Source organism: Lygodium microphyllum, chromosome 6, assembly GCF_053477565.2.
Source record: "Lygodium microphyllum isolate KBCC chromosome 6, Lygodium_microphyllum_v1.1.10, whole genome shotgun sequence".
In the NCBI taxonomy this organism is placed as follows: domain Eukaryota; kingdom Viridiplantae; phylum Streptophyta; class Polypodiopsida; order Schizaeales; family Lygodiaceae; genus Lygodium; species Lygodium microphyllum.
In genome coordinates, this window is record NC_141140.1 from 46,523,930 (window position 1) to 46,550,292 (window position 26,363).

Sequence of the window (26,363 nt, forward strand, 5' to 3'; positions counted from 1 at the left end):
AGTATGTGTATGTATGTGTGTTGATAAAGATCCAAAGCTATTAATATAGTAGAAGCCCAAAGGTAGTATATATACATATATGTGTGTGTGTGTGTGTGTGTGTGTGTAAATTCAAGGCTATTAATGTAGGATAGGGTCTAAGGTAGTATTATAGGAAAGAGTGCTAGAAATGAAGAATTTATAGCACTCTCTCCTATAATACTACAATTCTAATTTTGGGTCTCTTGTACATTAATTTGAAAAAGATACCTCTTGAGAGTAGAATTTAAACACCCAAGGCATGCCAGAAAGGAGTGGAATGATACAAATTTCACATGGAATTCAAATCCTAATGGAAGTGAAAGACACGGATTCAATGATTTTAGGTCATTATGGATGACAGGAATGCCAATTTCGACCTTTGTGGTGGTGGCTATAGATTTTTCATAATTATTTTGACTATCGGATTGAAGCAAGATGACTTCGTGGCCGTTCGAGACCTTGACAAGACAAACACATAGGATTTTTTGAATCGTCAACGAAGGAGCTGCGGACATCTAAATGGTCAAAATTGATCAAATTTCAAAAAATAATGGGCATGGGCCTTTGGGAGGCCAAAGGCCCCCAAATTTTTGATTTGGGGAGGGGGGGAGGCTTTTTTAAAAACGGCATTGAACAAGCACCACCCCACCATGGCATCGTTTTTTTTAGAAGGGGGTGGAGAGGCTGAATAAAGCCAATCAATCTTATTACATCAATGGACTCCTTGAATTTTTCACTCCCAATCACTTTTTGAATCACGGGAAATGGCTATTTGGTTTGAAATTATAGAAATCAATATTTCTCTCTCCTCCCTCTCTCTCATCTTAGTGTCGGTTTCTATGCATTATTCATTGAGAGAAGGGGGTGGACTGATTTGAGAGATTTCAATTGGAAGATGATCCTAAGACATGATGGAGCATAGATTGATGTTTGGAGGAGCATTAGTGGCTGGTAATAAGTATCAACGGCCTTCCAAATATGAAATATCTATGAAATAAAGTACAGTTTTATGAGTAAGTGATACGTTTCATCGTTTTATGATAAATCTCAGTTGTAAATGGTTGAAAATGATTGTTCTTGATTTTCAATGATCAGATTTATGAGAAACATTAAGAAAATCAGCAAGGATCAATCATTTATCAATTTTTCTATAAACACATAAAATCCGTAAAATTGTGATTTTTTAAGGTAAATAATGGATTTTCGGAGTTTTGAAGTATTAATGGTGTTTGGATGGGATGAAATGAGGGATGAAAACAATTCTTAACAAATCTAATCAAGTCGCATCATAAAATCAATAAATATAAGTATTTATTGATAAATAAATAAGAAAAAATAGAAAAAAAAAGGTTTTGTGCTTTAAAAATAGTAAAAATTATATATATGTCCATGGATGTATGGTATAGTTGAAGCATGAGGTTTAGCCTCATTTTAGCCCTATCTTTATGTTAAAGTGAGAATTTATCGATTTTTATGAAGAAAAATACATCAAAGCGCTCTTTAAACCTACCACTGAATACAAAACTCTAAACAATAGGGAGAGGAGAGGGTAATAAGTGTTGATTACATGTTGAATGTGATCTTTTCTCATGTGGTTTGCATATAGGATATGTGTGTTTTGAGAATTAAAGGGTTCGGTAGCACAAGCATGCTTGGTATTGACCTTATGCAACGTGGCAATTACGCTTAGAATAAAAATATGAAAAAAATGGTTTGGCATTGTCACAACACTATTTTAAATGAATAAAAATTATTGAGCACTATTAATCATTCATAGCTTCATTTCATTCAACACATGGTATCATCCTAGATGCATGACAATTGTCTTCATAAACATTGACCCATATTGAGAGTGAGGCATCCCAAGCTGTAGGTCTAGATATTCGTTTTCTTCTCAAGGAGTGTTCAGTGAGAATTTTCTTTTATCTCTTGAAATAATTGTTTAAAACAGAGGATTATATATCATACGTGATTTATGTGTTCACATGTGCATCTCTAGCCCAATCCTTAAGGTGTAGGAGAGCCGAAGTGAGCCATGGCAATTAGCCAAGGGGTGCTCCATGTGTTTGTTTTATGTGTTGAATAACACCAATATTTGTAGGGACTCCTTGTGAGGAGTTTGGGAAGGGTTATCCATTGGACTATGAGCCATACAAATGCTTATTTGGTTAGATCTGTGTGTAGTCCCCCAGACGCTTCTGGCTATGAGACTATGGAGTGTTTTGGTTGAGCATAGAGACCCAGTTAGAGCCTTAGAGTTAGTGTCAGGCCCATTTTAGGTCCTAACAAGTGGTGCATTTTCTAAGAGCCGCTAATAAGTGGCGATGTGCGAATCTCAGTTGATATGGACCAATTTATTAGTGTATATCAAAAGGCTATGAAATAAACCCAAAAGAGCGTCAAGTTGAGCTGCTTCAAAAGCAAGAAAGAGCTGAATGGGCTAGATGGCAAGCTGAAATTATTAGGAGATATTTTTCTCAATGGAGTGGTCCGATATCCCTACAAGGGAGGGTTCTTAGAAACCCTAGTTCCATGAATAGTTCGTTAAGAGGAGGAGGAAGTTCTTGTACTTCCCCTTTCCCAATCGATTAGTCCACTTTGAGTGGGATTATAGTTCCCATAGTTCATGGATCCTTAGCGAATCTGATCGTCATGGCGCAACCCATTACAATCCTAGCAGGAACACTAGACTTGCCAGTCTTAGGATTTCCTCTAAAACACTTATTGATGTTCTTTAATATGACTCTAAAAGGATGAGATGTAGTATGGTATCACAATCTAGAGGCTAGATCCATAACTATGATTGATCTTTTCTTGTGGCTTTCCAAAGAGAGTTTGCCCCTAAAAGGAGTCAGTGTATTGGCTACGTGTTCTCAATGTAACACATCAAGAACTCATGAGAATGTTCGAGGCTATGCCAAGAAATTGAAGAAAGTATTTCGTAAGTTACAAACTTAGATTCCCATTCTAGCTCTTGTTGGTCAGCTCCAATACTTTTTGCATGGGTTGGAATTTAATATCTAGGTGCAATTGAGAAATGTTTCTCTTGCTGACATTGATATAACTATTATACTAGTAGAAGAGGTAGAGTCGCAATTATAAGTGGTCTTTACCTGTAGTGCAAACTGAAATACGAATCTAGGTGCTAGAAAAACTTTGGCAATGACAAATGGAGGTTAAGAAACACCCATGAGTACTTCCAATGTGAGAGGAAGCATGATTCTGAATATGCCTATGTTGCTAGCTCCTCCCATGTAGCCATGATGCTAGGAGGCATATTCCACGGTGGATTCTGTGCCACGGTGGATTTCGTGCCACAATGGATTCCGTGAGGTTTTGCAGTGGATTCCGTAAAATTTTATTATTAGGGCTCATACACAAAGTGGATTCTTTCTGCGAGAAGTCGATGGGGACGCCTATCCTTTTCGAGCGTTTTGTTAATTTTATGTGTACATGGGTGATTCCATAGCGGGTGATTCCGCAAAATACATATTTAAATTAATAAACGTTTATGAGTTTAGAGTGCGCACTCGTGATAAATTAAGGTTAGGATTGATTTCTAACCAATTTTTTTATGTAGCTGAAGACTGCTAGGTATTCACTTTTGTCGATTTAATTGTATTATTTTTCTAACAATTGTGAATGCTTCAGCTGATGTGTAGAGCAAGCAGCGGTGGCAGTGGGAAGCATTGGAGGATAGTGTGTATTCAAGTTATCGTCAATATTTTGATGGGGGCATATCTTAGGCATGGCGCCTATATTTTGATGCGCTTATTTATCAAAGCACTTGATATTTATTTATTATTTTTGTATGCGCATGGGCACACGATTTAAATATCTGTATTGGACATTGTATTTGGGTACCGCCTGACTTCTTGGGCACCCATTAGCTTTAATTCTTTATTGGCAAAAAAGCAAATTCAAAAGCTAAAGCGTACTATTTTGTAATTTGGGCTATTATTTAAGCTTGAAGATGAATAATATATGAAATACATGCTTTGTGGAGCACTCACACAAGGTATAGGGAGAGATTGCACCCAATTGGTCTCTTGTTCATGTCGTGCAAGCTTTCTTCATTGATTTGTGGCCAAAAAGTAGAGTTCTTTTGTTCTTGGGAACCTTCTGATGCTCACTACGCGCGCATATGGTGACCGATCTGTGCAGCAGTGGTATCAGAACGAAGCTGAGATCGAGAGCTTCCAATCGCTTACCATCTTGCACGAAGACGGAGCTCTTGGAACAATCAAGCTCTATAGTCAGTTTCATCACGAAGGGTCGATACCAGCATGTTCCTGGCGGTCAAGAACCCCCATCTGTACCCTTTGATCGCGAAGGACCAGTCTTTGTAGGTGGAGGACCACGTGGATATCTCCTTCTTCAAGTCATTTTCAAACAAATAAGCCTCCATAGCCAAAAGCTTTAAAGCTTTAACTCAAAGCTTAGTAAGCTTAATAATAAGCTTATTAAAAAGCTTATTCTTTTGAATTATTGCGTCTGCGGCATCAGTATAAACTGACGGCCGCCGATTTTGCCGCCAACGTCCTGAAGTCCACGAAAATTAGCTTGGGTACCTAAGCTTTAAAATTCTAAGCTTCCTAAATCCTGCAAGTCACCCAAAGTCACAAGGCCACTAAAGACTTACTCCAACAACTCTCATAGAGGCAGTTCACACGCAGAAGCACATAATCAGCCTATTGCTCTCTGGTAGACCCTATTCACACTTGCAGACTTGATGAACCAGTTTTCAGCAAATGCAGGAGTTCATACGCAGTTTCTACGCAACATTATTATTTTGGAAGACGGTTGTGACAACGAATACTGCAATCGTAAAAGAGAAAGACTACAAAAGCCAAACAAAATTTACAAGCCTTGTATACCCGCTTTTGAGCTATGCTCATTCCACTAATAAGATTTCGAGAGTGTGAGGTCTTTTGGATTTTATAGGATGATTGAACAAAACATGGACGATTTTATGTGGCTGAAGGTGATTTACCCAAACCAACGATGGAGCAAAAGTTGGATTTGATTATGATGCAGCTCGAAGAAGAACGAAGAGCCCGACAAGCTTTGCAAGTTCAATTGGCCAATCTGCAACGATCTACCACCGACCAAGATGAATCGCAACCCGAAGATCTTATACGACGTACCATCGATGCGACACTTAAAGCCCAATCCATTCACAAAGAAACAAAGATAAGTAAAAGAAACTTCAAATTTCGTACTTTCAATGGATCACGCGATGGAAAGACTGTACTTGCTTTTATCAGTCAATTTGATGATTACTTCCATGAAGAAACATATGCTGAGAAAGACAAAATTAAATGTGTCACTAACCATTTAGTTGATCGAGCATCCTTATGGTGGACTGTGGTCTGCAAGAGTGTTGATTGCCCCACTACATGGGAGACTTTCCAAAAGAAATTTTTGCAGAATTTCCTTCCTCCTCAATTTCATGAAAAAGCCATTAAGCAATGGGATCTTCTACAACAAAGAGATCGCGAACCTATTTCCCAATACATTGAACGTTTTTGGAATGTACCTGAAGCAACTCATAAACACAAGTTTATGTCTGGCCTACTTGGACATTTCTATGCGGAAGCAATATGTTCAAGCCAACAACTCTTGAAGATCCAATTTCTTTGGCCCATGACACTGAAGACAAGATTCGCGAAAGAGACAAGCGACCACAACAATTTTCAACTAATGGTAACTATGGTTCCAAACAATTCAATTCAAATTTTTGAATATTCAATCAAAGTCGTTTTCTTCCATCTTCATTCCGTAAACCTTGGACACGACCACCTGCCTTGCCATAAAACACCAATCCAAATCCTAAGCCATCCTCACAGTCAAATCCCAACATTCCTAAACTTCCTGCCATTACCAATAATGTATCTAAAGACAAACCCATAGTTTGTTACAAATGCCATCAACCTGGACATCTAGCAGCCAATTGTCAATCGAAAAAGCCACCTGTCCATATCAATTATCTTGGCGCAATAGAAGAAGAAGAACGTGAGGAAACGCCTGACTTTACGGAAGATGATGACGATATTGGTACTACCTAGGATACTTTGCCAGATATGCCAACTCCCCATTCTTTATTAACAATGAAATGTTTTGTGCATGGTAAAGAAAAGACTAATTTACATGATGATGGGAGTACACGTGACTTTATTTCTGCAAAGTTAGTCAAATAATTGAATTTACAAACTGTTTCTATAAATTATCGCATTAAGGCTGCATTCCTAGGAACAAGATATAATGGAACACAAGAAGTGCATAATTTAGAAATTAAAATTGGTGAATATACTGAACGAAGAAATTTCCTAGTTGTACCTTTGCAGTCTAGTGACATTATCTTAGGAATGCCTTGGCGTCATCAATATAATCCTAACATAGATTATTCTACGCATTAAATTAAAATTTATTTTCAAGGAAAACAAATCACATTGCATGGTATGCACGCTTCCAATAATTTTCCACTGCTTACTCATACTCAGGCTAAACGTGCATTACGTAAAAGTAGCAAATCTTATTTAATATGGGTGAATGAAATTCAAGCTAAAGAAAAACAAATGCATCCTAGGCATACACAATTTCTTGCCCAATTTCAAGATTGTTTTGGCGTTGATTTACCACCTGGACTACCACCTTCACAACTTAAAGATCACAAAATAGATTTAATTCCTGGAACACAACCACCATGTAAAGCACCATATAGACATAACCAAATTGAACAGAAAGAAATTCAAAACCAAGTAGAAGAATTACTTAATAGAGGATTAATTAGACCTAGTAGTTCTCCATTTGGTGCACCTGTCTTATTAGTAAAGAAGAAAAATAATACTTATCGCATGCACTACAACGATTTAAACGTATAGCGACGGCGGGTAGCGACGCAGGTAGCGGCGTCGCTATTTGCGTCGCTAGCGACACCCCACAGGGAAAAAAAACAAGTCGAAACCTGAGCGTGGGTTTATTTCGTATATTTTCGTCGAACGTTTCGAGAGGGAGAGGAAGAAGGCTTGTCACCGCCGCTGCCGCCACCGCCATTCGCGAAGGAGAGGAGCCTTCATCACGAAGAGGAGCCACCAAAACCTCACCATATCTCATCGGTGAGTCCATTCTCTCCTTCTTTTGCTTGTTTAGGAGAGGAAATGAGAGAGAAAGAGAGGGAGAGGGAGAGGGAGGGAGAGAAAGAGAAAGAGAAAGAGAAAGAGAAAGAGAGGGAGAGGGAGAGGGAGGGGGGAGGAAATGAGAGAGGGAGAGAAAGAGAAAGAGAGGGAGAGGGAGAGGGAGAGGGATGGGGAGGAAATGAGAGAGGGAGAGGGAGGGAGAGTGCATTCTCTCTCTCCCTCTCCCTTTTGCTTTTATAATTTGTGTATATATATTGAGAGAGGGAGAGGAAATGAGAGAGAAAGAGAGGGAAGGGAGGGGGAGGGAGTGTTAGGATAAAGGCGCCTCCGCCGTGCCACCCCGTGTATTACTACACTAACAGTACCCGCCACTGCACACTGCAGGTGGCGGGCACCCGTCACGTCACTTTATTCTTTACATTCATTTTAGTGATTAGTAAATAAAGGAAGGCCCGGTCACACATTGTCACCGTTGGAGTTCCTATTTCTTGTCTCTCTCTTTCTTGCTCTTGCTCTCCCGCCATAGCTCGCGTGCAAGCTTTGATCCTTCTCTCCTTTCAACTGGTATCAGAGCTTGGCTTCCTCTTGCTCGAGCTCGACTCGGTGCTTCTCTACCTTCTCATCGACTCCCTTCACGCATTGGGTCTCCATCCTGGTAGCCATAGCCGTTCTCCCGAGCTTTCCACACTCCCCGGCTTCCCGATCTCCCTCCCGGCATTGTTGGGCTTCTTCAGGGCCTTGCCCTTGAGGTATTGCATCAGAGTTTGAAGGGTTTTACTTCAATTCTTAGTTTTAAACAGGTGGAAGAAGAGGGGCAGCCATCATTTGAAGCTTCAAAGCTCCATATCTCCCTTGCCCTTTGCTTTGGGCATTCATGGCTTTGTGTATGCCCTCTTTGGGGCCTCTTTGAGCCTCCCATCCACACCAACATTGCCACATGGAGCAGCCACTTCCCAGGACAGCCTGCGCTGAATTTGCCCCAGATTTTTGCCAGCCTACTCATCACGTTTTCAGCCTATATGCCTTGGCTCCTAAATGAGCACTTAAACAATGGTTTCTAGAAGGCATTTGAGCTACTTTGAAAGCCTCTTTAGGCCTTATGCTTGGCATTGAAGCTTTGGGGCTGACATTCTCTGATTTGGGACTGTCATTTACTATTATACAGTGCTGGAAACAGGATAGCCACACTTGGCATTGGTATTTGATGCTTATATTCTACTCCGGTTACCTTGTTTGATGCCCGTATGCGGCCTACATGATGCCTAGTGCCTTGGGAATGTATGCACATGATTATGCCATGATTTTTTCCTGAAATATTGGCTGAAATTTCTCAGTTTTGATAGTCAAGCTTGGCTGTAATAATAGTGGGTTGAAGGTACTTTGGATGCTCTGTCACTTACCTATTAGTACCGGATGTATGCTTTGGGATTAGCCATCATGTATCTGACATTTGGGGACGACTTTGAGCTCATGTTTGAGTCTATGGAATGTATTTGAGCTATGCATAAGCTCTGTCTTGGTTGGTATTCACTGGCATTTGGACCAACTTGGCATGCTCTTGGACCGCTTATGCCTCATGTCTATGCTTGACAGTTAGGCTTCATACATTACATGCTTTGGTTCGTGATATATGCCACTTGGTTCGTCTATGCTTTACCAACATTGAAAGCTTTGCCTTGGATGTATTTGAGCATTTCCGACTCAATTTGATCATTTACTTGGTTGCTATCAGATGTCATTGAGTTGATAGAGATCTTATTTTGGGATTATGTATTGCTCGTTGGTTGCTTCCATCAGTTGCTTCATGTATGTCATGCTCTTGGGATGCGTATGACGCATTGACTTGGTCACTTGTCACTGGTACTTTGTCTTGGGTTGCTTGAGCCCTTGAGCTCGTTTGTACGCCTTTTGTGCCAGTGGGAGCATCTTGCATGCTTACTTGACCTTGAGCAGGGATTACATGCTATTGGAGCAGTTACATGTATTGGAGCAGTCTATGTCATTGAGCAGTTACAGATGTATTGAGACTTTGGGATTATACTCCGACAATTGGATGTTGCATTGAGTATATGTCTTGGTTCACAGGATGCTTATGAGCCGAGTCTCAGTTTTGGATCCGCTTTCTTTTGAGCAGACACCTATTTGTGTCAGGTTTTGGCAGTTGCAGGTACATTTTGCCTAGATTGTTTGGGGGTGTACCTCTTACTGGCAGATGCTATTTGACATCTCTCGGTGTTATGCTCATGTATTTTCACTGTCATTTGGCTTTTCTTTGTCCTCTTTATGCCGGCTTTGGACCTAGCATTGTTTAGTTGATATTAGATCCAGTTTTGGAACAGTTTGCTCTCATTATTGCAGTTCTGAAATTTATTATAGCAAGCATTTATTGGTGGACTGAGCAGTATTTTTTATGCTGAAATATCTTGATATGGTGTACCGCACCTAGTACTAAGTGGGCAGCATCTTTTGGCACACTTTTCTCGCCATTTGGAGCTCATGTCAGTGGATTTTGGGCATTTTCTGCAGTAAAACAGCAAGCAGTTTTAGACTGTTTGTGCATTTCCAGCCTGCATTATGGCGTCCTCTTCGACTGATAATGCCATATTTAACATCACAAAGTTGGATGGTACCAACTACTCTTATTGGAAGAGTCAAATTTGGCAGGTCTTGGTGCAGAAATCTTAGATTAAGCCACTTCAGTTGAGCGGGGAGCAACCTGAAACTATGAACAATGACGATTGGCTTGAACTTGATGAGCTATGCAAGTCCACGATTGTATTGTCTCTCACTGAACAGGTATATTATAATGTATTTGAGGAAGCACAGAGTGCATGGGATCTATGGAATAAGATCAAGAATCTTTATGGGAGGGAGGGGGAGGAAATGAGAGAGAGAAAGAGAGGAAGAGAGAGAGGGAATGAGAGAGGGAGAGTGTATTCTCTCTCTTTTTTATTTATTTTTTGTATAATTTGTATGTAATGAGAGAGGGAGAAGAAATGAGGGAGAGGGAGAGGGAGAGGGAGAGGGAGAGGGAGAAAGAGAGGGAAATTAAAGAGAGGGAGAGGGAGGGGGAGAGAAAACGAGAGAGGGAGGGGGAGGAAGAGAGAGAAAATGAGAGAGGGAGAGGGAGAGGGGGGAGAGACGAAAACATAATAGGGAAATGAGAGAGGGAGAGAGAGGAAGAAGAAATGAGAGAAGGAGAGGAAAAAGGAAATGAGAGAGGGAGAGGAGAGAGAAAGAAGAGAGAGAATGAGAGGAGAGGAGAGGGGAGAGGGAGAGGGAGAGGGAGGGAGAGGGAGAGGGAGGAAATGGAAGAGGGAGGGGGATGAAATGAGAGAACGAGAGAGAGGGAGAGTGTATTCTCTCTCTTATTTATTTAATTTTTGTATAGTTTGTATATAATGAGAGAGGGAGAAGAAATGAGGGAGAGGGAGAGGGAGAGGGAGAAAGAGAGTGAAATTAAAGAGAGTGAGAGGGAGGAAATGGGAGAGGGAGGGGGAGGAAATGAGAGAGAGAAAGAGAGGAAGAGAGAGAGGGAATGAGAGAGGGAGAGTGTATTCTCTCTCTTTTTTATTTATTTCTTATATAATTTGTATGTAATGAGAGAGGGAGAAGAAATGAGGGAGGGGGAGAGGGAGAGGGAGAAAGAGAGGGAGAGGGAGGGGGAGAGAAAATGAGAGAGGGAGGGGGATGAAGAGAGAGAAAATGAGAGAGGGAGAGGGAGAGGGAGAGGGAGAGGGAGAGGGAATGAGAGAGAGAGAGGGAGAGGGGGGAGAGACAAAAACATAATAGGGAAATGAGAGAGGGAGAGGGAGGAAGAAGAAATGAGAGAAGGAGAGGAAGAGAGCAAAAGGAAATGAGAGAGGGAGAGGAGAGAGAAAAAAAGAGAGAATGAGAGGAGAGAGAAAAAGAGATAAGATGTTAAACATAATAGGCAAATAGAGAAAGAGAGGGTGTGGGTGAGGGCGAGGACGAGGGAGGGAGAGGAAATGAGAGAGGGAGAGGAAGAGAGAAAAGAAAATGAGAGAGGGAGAGGAGAGAGAAAAAGAAATGAGAGAGAGAGGAGAGAGAAAAAGAGAGAAAGATCATTAAACCTAATGGAAAAATAGAGAAAGAGAGAGTCAGGGTGAGGGAGGGAGAGGAAATGAGAGAGGGAGAGAAAGAAAGAAAGGGAAATGAGACAGGGAGAGGAGAGAAAAAAATGAGAGAGAGAGAGGAGAGAGAAAAAGAGAAAATTTATTAAAAATAATAGAGAAAGAGAAAAAGAGAGGGTCAGGATGAGGAAGGGACATGAAATGAGAGAGGGAGAGAAAGAGAGAAAGGTAAATGAGAGAGGGAGAGGAGAGAGAAAAAAATGAGAGAGAGAGAGGAGAGAGAAAAAGAGAGAAAAATCATTAAACCTAATAGGAAAAGAGAGATAGAAAGAGAGGGTGAGGGCGAGGAGGGAGAGGAAGAGAGAAAACGAAATGAGAGAGGGAGAGGAGAGAGAAAAAGGAAATGAGAGAGAAAGAGGAGAGAGAAAAAGGAATTAGAGAGGAGAGAGAAAAAGGAATGAGAGAGGGCAACAGAGGGAGAGGAATGAGAGAGAGGAGAGAGAAAAAGAGAAATATCATTAAACCTAATAGGAAAAGAGAGAAAGAGAGGGTGAGGGCGAATGAGGGAGAGGAAATGAGAGAGGGAGAGGTAGAGAGAAAACGAAATGAGAGAGGGAGAGGAGAGAGAAAAAAATAGAGAGAGAGAGAGGAGAGAGAAAAAGAGAGAAAAACCATTAAACCTAATAGGGAAAGAGAGAAAGAGAGGGTGAGGGCGAGGGAGGGAGAGGAAATGAGAGAGGGAGAGGAGAGAGAAAAAGAAAATGAGAGAGAGAGAGGAGAGAGAAAAGAAAATGTGAGAGAGAGAGGAGAGAGAAAAATAGAAATATCATTAAACTTAATAGGGAAAGAGAGAAAGAGAGGGTGAGGGCCATGGAGGGAGAGAAAATGAGAGAGGGAGAGGAGAGAGAAAAAGGAAATGAGAGAGGAGAGGAGAGAGAAAAAGAGAAATATCATTAAACCTAATAGGGAAAGAGAGAAAGAGAGGGTGAGGGCGAGGGAGGGAGAGGAAATGAGAGAGGGAGAGGAAGAGACAAAATGAAATATTATGTGCTAGGTATTGAGTACTAGGTACTAAATACTAGTGTTCTATGATACTATATGCTAGGTCATAGAAAAAGAGAGAGATGGAAGGAGAGGATAACAATCTAAGAAAAGAAAAGAATGATAACAAAAACAAATTGTTTATTGTAACATAGATAAAATGAAAAATGAAGAAGGTCCTGTTGTTCAAGATCGCGAGGCGTATCTTAATCAGTGTGTCCCATGTTCTTGCTCTCAATGCAAGCTGGCAATTAGACGAAAACGCCGATTGTCTATAGAACACGTACGACGATTTGGCGAGTTTCAATCTGAGATCATTGATCAGACGATTGCGGATTTTCAGCAAACGGTAATTTGAAGTTAATATCAATCATGCATTGTACTCGTAAGCTAATTGAATACCATATACAATAAGATTGGGTCTCACTGGCAAATTTTCTATCCAGGGAGATGATGTCTCGTCCCAAGGGGGAGTGCACCCTTTGTGGCCAATTAGAAGAGTACGTGGGTGTGCGATGGATGGAGTGCAGGAGCCAATCTACCACTCGCAAGGCCAATCTATACCATCAATGCCAGAGGAGATAGGCAACCTTCCAGACCTACCTATAATCTTGGAGCCTGAGATGGAGGCAATGATCGATGCATTGATTCCCATGGATGTCAAGACTTCTGATCCGCTTAGAGAGGAAGCATCTATACCATTATATGATGGGTGCCGAGTATCTCGGCTGAAGACACTGCTTGAACTCCTAAGTGTACAAGCAAAATACGGGTGGAGCGATACGAGTGTGACCGAGTTGTTCAGGTACCTTGTACATATGTTTCATTGATTTTTTTTTCGGCACTATTATTACAAACATTTGTGCTTTTTCAAGGTGTTTTATGATTTTTTTTCAGGTTATTGAAATATCATATATTACCACTTGCAAATACCATGCCTGAGTCTCGTGATGATGTACGACATGTTTTACGGAAGCTTGGCATGGACTACAATAATATCCATGCATGTATCAACAATTGCATACTGTTTCAAGGAGAATACGAGACTATGGAGACATGTCCAAAGTGTGGTGCTCATAGGTATCGACAGGACTTGCAAGGGCAAACCATCCCTCAAAAAGTTCTCAGACACTTTTCGCTTATCCCTGCATAAACCACATGTTTCGTACGTCCGGCATGGCGAGCTTGACAACGTGGCATGTGTAGAATAGGTTTAGGGATGGAGTTCAAGGAATATCAGTGGATTCGTGCGCATGGAGCTACATTGACTCTACCTTCCCAGGCTTTGCCCGAGAGCCAAGGAATCTTCGGCTCGGTCTTGCAATGGATGGCATAAACCCATTCAGTCTGTGCTCAACTTCTTACAGTGTGTGGCCTATAGTCCTTGTCAACTACAATATCCCTCCATGGCTTTCTACGAAGAAAGGACATCTCATCCTTAGCTTCTCGTCCTTGACCGCTACAAAGTCAAAAATATGGACGTGTATCTTCGTCCATTAGTCGATGAGCTCAAGATTTTGTGGGAGGAGGGTGTCACCGTGCAAGATATGAGCAGGCGCGATGGTCGACGGAGGTCAGCCAATATTTGAGCCATTCTCATGTGGACGATGCATGACTTTTTGGGATTAGGAGAGTGCTCAAGTGAGCAGGCCTCCGTTCTTGCTGGTAATATCTATATTTTATCTCATTCAAGCAAGTATTCACTAGGTCTTGGTGTTGGAACAAGTCTGGTTACCTCAAGTTATCATGCATATCCATTGTGCGGGCCATAGTTAGACTCCCAAAGATCACGAACCATGAAGAAGATGGTATATCAAGGACACGCTGCTTTCTTGCCGGAGGATCATGAACTCAGGGAAGGTTTCCTTGGACAACCTCCAACACGCATGAATGCCACAAGCTGGTATAAGCTGAAAATGGTCCATGCGGAATCACATCCAAATGGAATGTGGCAGTTCTCAGTTTTCTGCGAGTTGCCATATTGAACCCACTTACAATCCCATGCATATTTTCAAGAATGTGGGCAGCTTGTTATGGGACCACATCACAGGAAAGAGAGACACTATAGGGGTATGAATGGATTTGAAGGAGGTAGGTAAGATGGAGGTGCTGATGGTCGCGTGCAGCTTCCTCGCGCTCCTTGGGTTTTGTCCACTAAAGAACAGCGCATTGTGAAGCAAGTAATCAAGTTTATCCGTACTCCGACGGGCATGATGCGTTCTCAGGTCCGCATTTTCTAAAGGCGACCAGTAATCAGGGCTAAAATCCCATGACTGGCATAAGATATGTCAGGTTTGTACTACGAATGGATTGTAATTAGCGTGGGCATTTTGCTATTTGGAATGTAGCCATTATTCATAATACATTCTCATTTATGGCAGTTTGTACTACCAATCGCGATCGCAGGATGTCTTACTCCAGAAATACGCGGGGCCATTTACAGGTTGTCGACTTTGGTGCAATGGATCTCATAGAAGGAGATTAAGACATCCTCTATTGAATCCGCGAGGCGGGGAGCAGTGGAGACGGTCTGTCTCTTTGAGAAATACTTGCCCACCAGCATGCTCACGATACAAATCCACCTTGTGCATCTTGTGGATGAAGTGGAGATTGCTGGACCTGTCCATACGCGATGTATGTTCTTCTTGGAGCACTTCATGAAAACCCTGAAAGGCTTTGTGCGACAACGAGCTTGGCCAGAAGGTAGCATGGCCAAAGGTTGGTTGGTGTCTGAGGCGCTAGTGCATATTTCACAATGGCTACCAATGGTGAAACCAGACAATGAAATGCTATGGTCACTGAAGGACGATGATAGACTGACTGGAGATGTGGTGGTTGGAAATGGGGTAGAAAAAAGAATGGATGCCTCAATGGAAGAGAAGGTGAATCGCTTTTGTATGTTGCACCATGCCTCTATGGAGACGTGGCTTGCCAAGTACCAAATCGCTAGGCAAGATCAAGAGGAAGCGCGAGTTGAATTCCGACGTAGTATGCATCATCGATCGATTTGATATCCCGAAGGCATGGAGGAGATGCCGCGGTTTATGTCAATACGATGGTTGCATGGAGCTTTGACCGTAGTGTCTTGCGAAGGGACAGAGGTCTCAATGGAGGAGTGGGAATTCTCGAGGGGATGTAGTCCAAAGGTGATGAGGGGTTTAGAATCTGTCGTATCTAAATTTTATATGCGACATCTAATTTGAGTGTTTCAATGTACATTACAAAATATATAGTGCAGTCTGGTCGCGCGGACGGCATTTTCGCATGGAGTGTATTGACAAAATGCGCTCCACAATGGACTATGGTATCATGGCAAGGTTTGAGCAAGAGAGCCGGCGACGAGCAATGGATCCAAACACGGTTGTGGATGAGATGGAGTATTTTGGAAACTTGCAAAGTATTGTTACGGTGGATTACCGTAGCTTCTCCATGATACTATTCGATGTACAGTGGTTCAAAGTGATACTTGGAGGAGCTGGAGCAATAGTTCAATGAGGTCCATCTGGATTTCTCAAAGTAGATTCCAAAAAAAAAATGGACAGATTTGCGTGACACCTTTGTGTTGCCTACCCATTGTGAACAGGTGCATGGACTCATTTACTTGCTAATTGTATTACGACATGGTTTATGTCACAATGGTTTGAACTCTCTTGTACGTATTTGTGAACATGTAATCTTCTATCCAAACCCCCGACAACCTCGATGGTGGTATGTTATACCTTCAACTCCCCGAAGTACGAGAGTATATAATCAAAGCGATGTTCTGAGCATAGATGAAGATAATATGCAAATAGAGGGGTTGATATTGTAAGGGGTGGAAGCCATCGAAAGCTTGGAGCCAACATCGGCTAACAATGATGGAAATATAGGAGTTCAAGAATTCTTTGAGAACGAGATGGACTTATTCTTTTGTGGTGACATGTCTATCGACCTTCCAGTGTATGTGGAGTTGTGTCAGGAGATTAACATGGGACCATAGGATACTTCATACTTGGAGCATCCACTTACTCAATTCGTTGACCAATCGCTTACATAAGATATGTATTTTAAGTGAGATTTTTTTAAAATGATTTATATTACTATGCTTTGTATGATTTAAATTGATTATTCTAACATCATTTTTTGTCTGTGTAGGTGACATTTTCAGGATGAGTCGAGGGATGAGCGATAAGGAGTTACATGACATCTTCGCACGCATGTCTCCAGACCAGATCACGAGATTCAGAGAGATGGCAGACCAGGAGCTGTCTCGGTCTTCGTCAGGGCGCTCTGTAAGATCTACTTCAGCGCGATCGGATGCTTCAGCTTCGAGTAGACGAGCTCAACGCTCATGACTTGGGCCAGAGGGAGGGAGTACATCGGGATCAGGGGGATGATGTAGAGATACAGAGGCAGTGAGCCCGTGGTCGACATGGGATACAGATGTGACTCCTCGCTCTCGTGGCCCTTCCAGGGAGCGTGGCTCAGGCTCAGGTGGATGCTGTGGAGACACGGACGCAGTGTCTCCATCTCATCGTTCAGCTAGAGCTGCGTCACCTTAGGAATTTGTCACACCTGTGGGGATGTCTATCCAGTTACTTTGGCTTTTGCTCACAGCCGTCAGCACCCCTGTGGATGCCATTCTGAGAGATATTACCCCGGTCGGTATACCGGATGCACAGGGGTCTCCTGGATATGCCCAGGAGCATGGACGCAGATGGGAGAGGACCCATCTGTCAAGATTGTGGGAGAGAAGGAAGGAGTCTCACTTGTAGCTTTCTTGCTTGCACAATGGGGGAAGACACACAAAGGTGGAGGCTGAAAACAGTTTTCCTCTTCTTAGTTGTGTAAGCCAAAAGAACTCTTGTACAAAGAAATAGAAGAACCCTAGATATGGGTCTCAAACCAAACTCAACTAACTAAGGTGGCATAATAACTGAGCCACAAACTAGAGTAGATAAGGATAGCTATCATGTAGCTATTATTCAGGGGCGGTGTACCAACCGCATCTGCAACTGACAAGTCGGTGACATAAATACACAACGGTCACCCTGGCGTATCACGAGTGGAGCTCGATATCTCAACACTCCCCCTCGAGCTCAATCCCAATTCCTGCACACCAAGCAGGTCTCTGAACTTGCGCAGCTTCTCTGCGCCCAATGCCTTTGTGAATATGTCAGCTACCTGATCCTCTGTGCTAACATAAACTAGATCAATAAGACCTAGTAAAACCCTCTCTCGCACATAGTGATAATGCACCTCAATGTGCTTTGTTCTAGCATGATAGACTGGGTTATTTGCCAAGTGTATACTACTCATGTTGTCACAATAAATGACAACTGGCCCATCTGTAGACTGATGCATATCATAAAGTAGCTTATGCAACCAAGCTACCTCACATGCAGCCATTGCTGCACCCCTGTACTCAGCCTCTGTGCTCGACAAGGCAACTGTAGGCTGTTTCTTGCTGCTCCAAGTGACTACAGCACTCCCAAAAAAGAACACATATCCACTGGTAGATCGTCTGTCAGAAGTACTACCAGCCCAATCAGCATCAGTGTATCCATGCAGCTGTATCTGAACCCCAGTCTCATAAAATAGTCCATACTGCAATGTGGACTTCACATACCTGAGTATGCGTCTAGCCGCATCCAAATGTGGTTTCCTTGGAGCCTGCATAAACTGACTTACCAGTCCAACAGCATAGCTCAAATCTGGCCTGGTAATAGTCATATAAATCAAACTTCCTACTATGCGTCTGTACATAGTAGGGTCTTCTAGAAGCTCACCTGCATCTGTGCTCAGCTTCACATTTTACTCCAAAGAAACTGAAATAGGCTTACAGCCTGTCATCCCATATTTGGACAGCATGTCCAATCCATACTGCCTCTGCAAGAGCTGTATCCCACTTGGTGATCTAATCACCTCAATGCCCAAGAAATAACGCAGCTCTCCCAAATCCTTCATCTCAAACTTCTGCTTCAATAGCATTTTCACATGAATGATATCTTCATCACTGTCACCTGTCATAATCAAATCATCAACATAAATGACAAGTAGCATAATACATTTCTCTGTTTTTCTCACATAAAGTGAGAAATCTACCTTGGAAATCTGAAAGCCAATAGTGACAAGATACTGTCCTATCTTGTCAGACCATGCTCTAGGTGCTTGCTTCAAGCCATACAAAGCTTTCTTCAACCTGCAAACAAACTCAGGATGAACAGCATGCACATAACCTGGTGGCTGCTCCATATAGACCTCTTCTTGCAAATCACCATGCAAGAAGGCATTCTTTACATCCATCTGATGTAAAGACCATTCCTTTGATGCAGCCATAGCAATGACTGCTCTTACGGTTGCCATCCTTGTGACCGGACTGAATGTTTCTTCATAGTCAATGCCATATGTTTGTGCATACCCCTTGACTACTAATCTTGCCTTGTATCTGTTCACAGAACCATTAGCATTGTGCTTCACCTTATAAACCCATTTACAGCCAATTGCATTCTTACCTTTAGGCAAAGGTACCAATTCCCATGTAGCGTTTGCTTCCAAGGCATCCATTTCTTCATCCATGGCTTTCTCCCATTTTTCTTTTCCCATGGCTTGCTCAAAAGAAGTGGGTTCTGGTTCCTGTATCACCTTGACCATATATGCATAGTGAATGGCTGTAAATCCATCATATTTCAGCCTATCCACAGGATACCTAAATCTGGTAGACCTGCGCAAAGTGGGTTCACTCCCAGGTGCCCTCAAAACATCCATGGTCTTCCTTACTCCAGGTGTAACAATAGAGGGAATACCCAACTCATCATCAATGCTCTGTTCTGAGCCACTGGATTCACCATCCACATAAGAGTGACCTGCATTCACATCAAACATGGGCTGATCAACCTTCTCTTTTCCTTTTCGTGATACCTGCATACCACTATCTGCATTACTTTGAGAAGATTCTCCTGATCTCAATCTGCCTGTCCATGGCAAAGAATGTGAACCACTGCTAGAGGACGCTCCAGGTCCACTAATATTTTGTGACTGCTGCTGTGAATTCTGTGCAGCATTACCATTTTGTGCATCTACATCATCAATCACATTTACTGGTTTATACCAGCTACTCATCTCATAAAAAACAACATCTCTGCTCACTGTAAACTTACGAGTAGAAGGGTTATAGCATCTATACCCTTTTTGCTGCAGAGAGTAACCAATAAAGATGCACTTCTCAGCTTTTGGATCCAACTTGGATCTCAGCTCATCTGGCACATATACATAGACAATGCAACCAAAAATTTTCAAATGAGAAATATCTGGTTTCCTACCAGTATACCTCTCCTCTGGAGTCATTCCATGTATTGCTGCAGTGGGAGTCCTGTTCATTATGTAGACTGCTGTAGCAACTGCTTCAGCCCAATAAAAATCTGGCAAGTCTTTTTCATTGAGCATGGCACGAGATACCTCTCCAATATGCCTGTTTTTCCTTTCTGCAATTCCATTTTGTTGTGGGGTATAACTGCATGAATATTGCTGCTTTATGCCATGCTCCTGCAAGAACTTTGCAAACTCATTTGAGAGGTACTCTCCCCCTCCATCTGACCTCAGGCATTTTATTTGCAGACCTGTTTCTTTTTCAGCCATAGCTTTAAGGGTTTTGAAATGCCCAAAAACTTCACTTTTCTTTTTCATAAAATACACCCAAACTTTTCTGCTATAGTCATCAATAAAACTGACAAAATAATGACAGCCTCCAAGAGATGCAGCTTTAGTAGTCCACACATCAGAGTGGATTAATTCCAATGGCTTCTTACTCTCTTGAACATGTCTAGGAAATGGTTTCCTTGCCTGTTTTCCAAACTGACAGGCTTCACATACCTTATGCATTTCTGCAACCTTGAATTTAGGCAATCCTGCAACAATGTTTTGGGCCTGCATTGATTTAAGTCGTTGTACATTAACATGACCAATGCGTTTATGCCAGATATCAATATCTGCAACTACACCGGTCCCATGTGCAAACATTGCTGCACTCAATTCAGGCATGTCTGCATCCAATGTAAACATTCTGCCCTTCTTATTTCCTTTTGCTATCAAGCGACCTTTATTTTTCATATCCTCAACAAAGCATCCATGAGGATTAAATCTGACCTGCAAGCTCTGTTCAACCATTTGACCAACAGAAACCAGATTCTTGGTAATTTTCGGGACATGAAATACATCGGATAGGTATTTCTTTTTCCCATCCTGCATAGACAAAGGAATTTTTCCAATCTGCACAATCGGATGTGCAGTATCATCACCAGTCTCCACAAATCCTGGTTTTTCCATTTTCCTTGCATCCTCCATCCATTCTGCATGACCTGTCATGTGGTTTGATGCACCTAAGTCAACATACCATACATCATTGCTTTCTTCTGCACTTGTCACAGAATTGTTCATGTGCTGCACCATAAACAAATGCTCATTTCTGTCATCACCCTGTCTACTAGAAGATGCATAATTTCCTTGTTGCAGTTTTCCATTCATGATGTCATTCTGCTTTTTGTAGCAGTCTTTAGCCATATGACCCATTTTACCACAATAGTAGCATTCAACATTACTGTTTGCATTTTGGCGTCTTTGCCATCCACCACGACCTCTTTGGCTCCCCCTGCCTCTAGAGTTACCACGTCCTCCTCCATAGGACTGGTTTTCTTGAGTTTGCTGCATATTCTGATTTCTACCACGGCCTCCAAATCGGCCTCCTCTACCTCTGCCTCTACCTCTTCCAGCATTTGAGTAGAAGACAGCTTCTTTTGAAGTTCCTCCTGAAGAAGATGCACCACCATTTCTCTGTTTCTCAGAAATTAGAAGAGCAATCAACTCCTCAAAATCATGAAATCTTTCACGAACTGAAATGGATGTCCGAAACTGTGCATAATCCTTTCCTAGACCATTCAAGGTCACAGAAACTAAATCATCATCTTCCACTGGTGACCCAATGGAAGCAAGTGCATCTGCAATCTTCTTCACCTTCATATGGTAGTCGTTGATGCTCATATTTTCTCTTTGCACATTGTGCAACTCTTGCTTGAGCTGCATTTTCCTGGCTTGCGTATTTGTGCTATACATTTTTGACAAAGTATCCCATGCCTCCTTTGGCGTACTTGCATCCTGAATATGCACAATCATAGAGTCTGAAATGCTGATAGACAGCCAATACATAACTTTCCTGGCTCTCTCATGCCATGCTTTAAATGCCTGCATTTGCTGTTGATTGGGAACATCAGGAAGAACTGGTTCTTCTTCATTTCCTGCAACAAATTCCCAATATCCTTTTCCCATAAGGAAATTCGTCATTCTAAACTTCCATGCTTGGAAGTTGTTCTTGTCAAGCTTTTCAGTGACAATCTGTGAAAGAGAATCAGATGCCATTACAGAAGATTGCAAAAAATTCTGTCACTGCAAAAACCACAGCTTCACCCTCACAAGGGAAAATCTGCAAAACTGGCGAAAGTGGTATTTGACCACACAGTCACTTCCTAGTGACGATTTTGCATCAACAGGCAACAGGGATGATTCTGTAACTCCCAATGTCTCTGCGCACAAGCATACAATGCAATTTTTACAGTAACTATTCACCGACCTGTAGAACAGTGGCTGAACAGCATAAAACTGGGCCTTTTCCTGAGTGCGTGCAGAAAACTTCTGCCTCTAAAACAGGCCCCGAAATGGCCTCAAATAAAAAAAACAAGGTCGCCAGGGGCTAAAGCCCTCTCCCGCAACATATACTGCCCTCTTGCTTCACCGCGAAGGGCGTCTCAACCTGAGACAATGCACTCTTGCAATTTTCGGCTGTGCTACCTGCAGAGATCTACTCCCAAAACAGAAAATGAAAGCAACACTGCTCCTCTTACCAGAACACCGCGAGCTTGGCTTGCTTTCTTGAGCTCCTTACCACGAACAAGGCTCTGATACCATGTCAAGATTGTGGGAGAGAAGGAAGGAGTCTCACTTGAGCTTTCTTGCTTGCACAATGGGGGAAGACACACAAAGGTGGAGGCTGAAAACAGTTTTCCTCTTCTTAGTTGTGTAAGCCAAAAGAACTCTTGTACAAAGAAATAGAAGAACCCTAGATATGGGTCTCAAACCAAACTCAACTAACTAAGGCGGCATACTAACTGAGCCACGAACTAGAGTAGATAAGGATAGCTATCATGTAGCTATTATTCAGGGGCGGTGTACCAACCGCATCTGCAACTGACAAGTCGGTGACATAAATACACAACGGTCACCCTGGCGTATCACGAGTGGAGCTCGATATCTCAACACCATCTTAGGTAGACTCCAGGGGGTTATGGATATCTAGTCGATAGTAGGTCAGGAGCCATCATCATAAATGATGAGGGGAGGAGGGTGATGGCTTGCATGAGAGAGTTGTGCCAACAAGTTTTTCGGCACAATGTCTTGGATCATTGGAAGAACATACCAGAGGGGAGCAAGGACTACATAGTAGCATCCTTGCACGAGGATTTTTCGGTGCCAGCCTCAATAGATAGATTCTCTATGGGCTAGATGATGGATTGCATGCGTGCATACATGTCACATAGACGATCTGACGCACGCAAGGCAATCAAGAGTGGGGCTGCAAAGCCCGAGTGGTTAGATGCAGACAACTGGCACCGACTGAGGGAGAAGGCTACAGATTCTCCAGGACGTTGGAGTCAGCAGTGCGAGGCGGCGAGGGCACGACTCAAGGCCGGAGGGGAGCAAGGACTACATAGTAGCATCCTTGCATGAGGAGTTTCCGATGCCAGCCTTAGTAGATAGATTCTCTACGAGCTGGATGATGGATTGCATGCGTGCATACATGTCACATAGACGATCCAACGCATGCAAGGCAATCAAGAGTGGGGCTGCAAAGCCTGAGTGGTTAGATGCAGACCATTGGCGTCGACTGAGGGAAGAGGCTACAGATTCTCCAGGACGTTGGAGTCAGCAGTGCGAGGCGGCGAGGGCACGACTCGAGGCCGGAGTGGTCCATCATCTTGGGAGTGGCGGTCACAGGACATATTTGGAGGACTTTGTAAGTTTTTCTTTTGTTTTGCTTGTTTATTTTTTTGAAATATTCTTTATACTAACAATCATGTTTCTAACAGTTAGCATTTTGTTTTCTTTGTAGCACTCCATTACAAATCGCGATCCGACTGGCCTTGAGACTTGATATGCAGAGAGGCACAGTCTCAGTGCATTGATCGACCAATTGTATAGACGCGACGGCCCGGTAAGTCACTCAACTTTCTTGTCCGTAGTTACCATGAGATATGACTGATGTGTTGTTTCTTTTTTTGCATATTCCGTTCGATGCTCCTTTGCGGCACGATGAGCTTTCAGGGGACGAGGATTTATAGCTCGCCCTTGGATCCCTGGAGCTCACACACCTTTATTTTTGAGTCGCCTGATCTATGTAGACATTTTCTATGTATTAATGATATCCTGTCATGATTGTACTAATCGCTTATTATGCGATCATGTATTTATTTCATGTATCAGTTTTATGATTTCAGTATACATTGTTTTTGTTAGCGCATTGTACACAGTAGTGCAGAAACTATTTTGTATGGCTCTCATAAAGCACACAGTGCTACCCTGCCACAAATTTTTTTTCCCTATTATCGTTGCTATTAGCGTCGCAAATTTTACTACTTGCGTCGTTATTGGCATCGTTATATATATCGCAAACCATCGGTATTGGCGTCGCTATACCGACACCAATACCGATGCTGATAGCGACGGTAATACCGATTGTTCTATGGCATCGCCAATAACGATGCTTTTTGCGACGACGGGGGCAAATTTTGTTATTTGCATTTTCGTCGCTTTAAATGTCGGTATAAGGCCTATATCTTGTAGTGATGTGCATTGATTATCGTGCCCTAAATAAAATTACTTTTAAGAATAGATATCTAATTCCTAGGGTAGATGATCTTATGGATAAACTATAAGGATCTGCCATATTCAGTAAGATAGATCTTAAATCTGGCTATCATCAAGTAAGATTGGATAAATCTGATATATTCAAAACTACATTTAGAACACAATTTAAACATTATGAATTTCTAGTTATGCCTTTTGGATTAACTAATGCACCAACTACATTTAGTCGTATAATGAATCGCATATTCTTGAAACATCAGATTGTGTCATAGTATTCTTTGATGATATATTAGTATTCAGTAAAAATGAGAATGAGCATTATGAACATTTGTCTTTAGTTTTTAAGTTGTTAAAAAACAATCAATTATATGCTAATCCAAAAAAGAGTAAATTCTTCCAAACAGAAATTGAATATCTAAGACATATTGTTTCATCAGAAGGTATTAAGGTTGACCCTAAAAAGATAGAAGCAATATCCTAAAAATGTATTAAGGTCTTGCTAGTTTTTACAAAAAGTTTGTGAGGAATTTCTCATTACTTGCCTTACCTTTGACAAAACTTTTAAAGAAGGGTATTGTGTATAACTGGTCTGATAATCAACAAAAATCCTTTGATTTATTGAAACATGCTTTAACTCATGCTCTTGTATTACAACTACCTGACTTCAATAGACCATTCTTCTTAGTAGTTACTCACGCTAGTGGATCTGGAATAGAAGCCGTCCTTATGCAAGATAATCATCCCATAGCCTACTTTAACTGTAAACTTAAACCATATGAACTTAAATATTCTACCTATGATAAAGAATTGTTAGCTGTAGTACAAGCCTTACGTCAATGGAAACATTATTTAATGGGATCTGAATTTATGATCAAAACTGACCAACAAAGCATTAGACATCTCCTTAGTCAACCACAAATATCTAACTGACACATTAAATGGGCCGCTTTTATTTAAACTTCCATCCCCTTATACAATATCAACCTGGGAAAGAGAATGTTGTAGCTGACACTTTAAGTAGAAGACCGACAATTCATAATATTTTTGTCATATCATTTAATTCCCTTATCCCTATGAAAGATACTTATCATCAGGATCTTACTTTTAAAGCTGATTGGAATAAACTAGTTGCAAATAATTGGATTCCTATTGATTCACTGTCTTATAATAATGGATTCATGTTTTATAAAAAAAGATTATGTGTGACTGTTCCATTTCGATCATTTGTTTTGAATGAAATTCATTGTCCTCCATATCAAGGTCATAGAGGAATTATATCTATTTTGCGTACACTGACTGAAGATTTTTATTGGCCACATATGGACATTGATGTATCTAACTTTGTATCTGAATGTTTAGTTTGTCAACGAGTTAAAAGATACCATGGTAAACAATATGGTTTACTAATGCCATTATCTATTCCATCACGACCATGGGAACAGATTTCAATGGATTTTATCACTAGTTTACCTAACACTAAAGCTAACCATGATATGATTTGGACTGTTGTAGACAGGTTTAGCAAACAAGCATATTTTATTCCATGCAAGAAAACTTTAACTGTATCTCAAGCTGCTCAATTGTTTTTGAAAACTGTTTTCACTAACCATGGTTTACCAAAAGTGATTATTTCTGATTGTGATTCTAGATTTTGTAATAATTTTTGGATTACTTTGCTACTAATAGTACTATTTTAGATCTTTTGCGTGCTTACACCATTTCAAAACCACACACATGGGATACACATCTACACTTACTTCACTTTGCATATAATAATACACCACATATAGCTACAAAGAAAGCACCATTTGAAGTTATTTATGGATATCGATTGCCTACACATGTTGCATCATTATCAAATAAAATTCAAATTGCTGATGATATTACTAACATGCATGCCACTATTTTTTATGAAGTTAAAGATATGATTGCCAAAGCCCAGCAATCATATACAAAACAAGGAAATAAGAGAAGACAGGCTATGAATTTTAAAGTTGATTATTATGTTTGGTTACGAATAGAAAAACGTAGATTACAAAGTGTAGATAAACACCCAGTTGTGAAATTAGCACCTAGATTCTATGGACCATTCAAGATCATACACAAAATCATGACAATGCATTTAAACTAGAACTACCACAACATTGGAAAATCCACAACACCTTCCATATCAGTT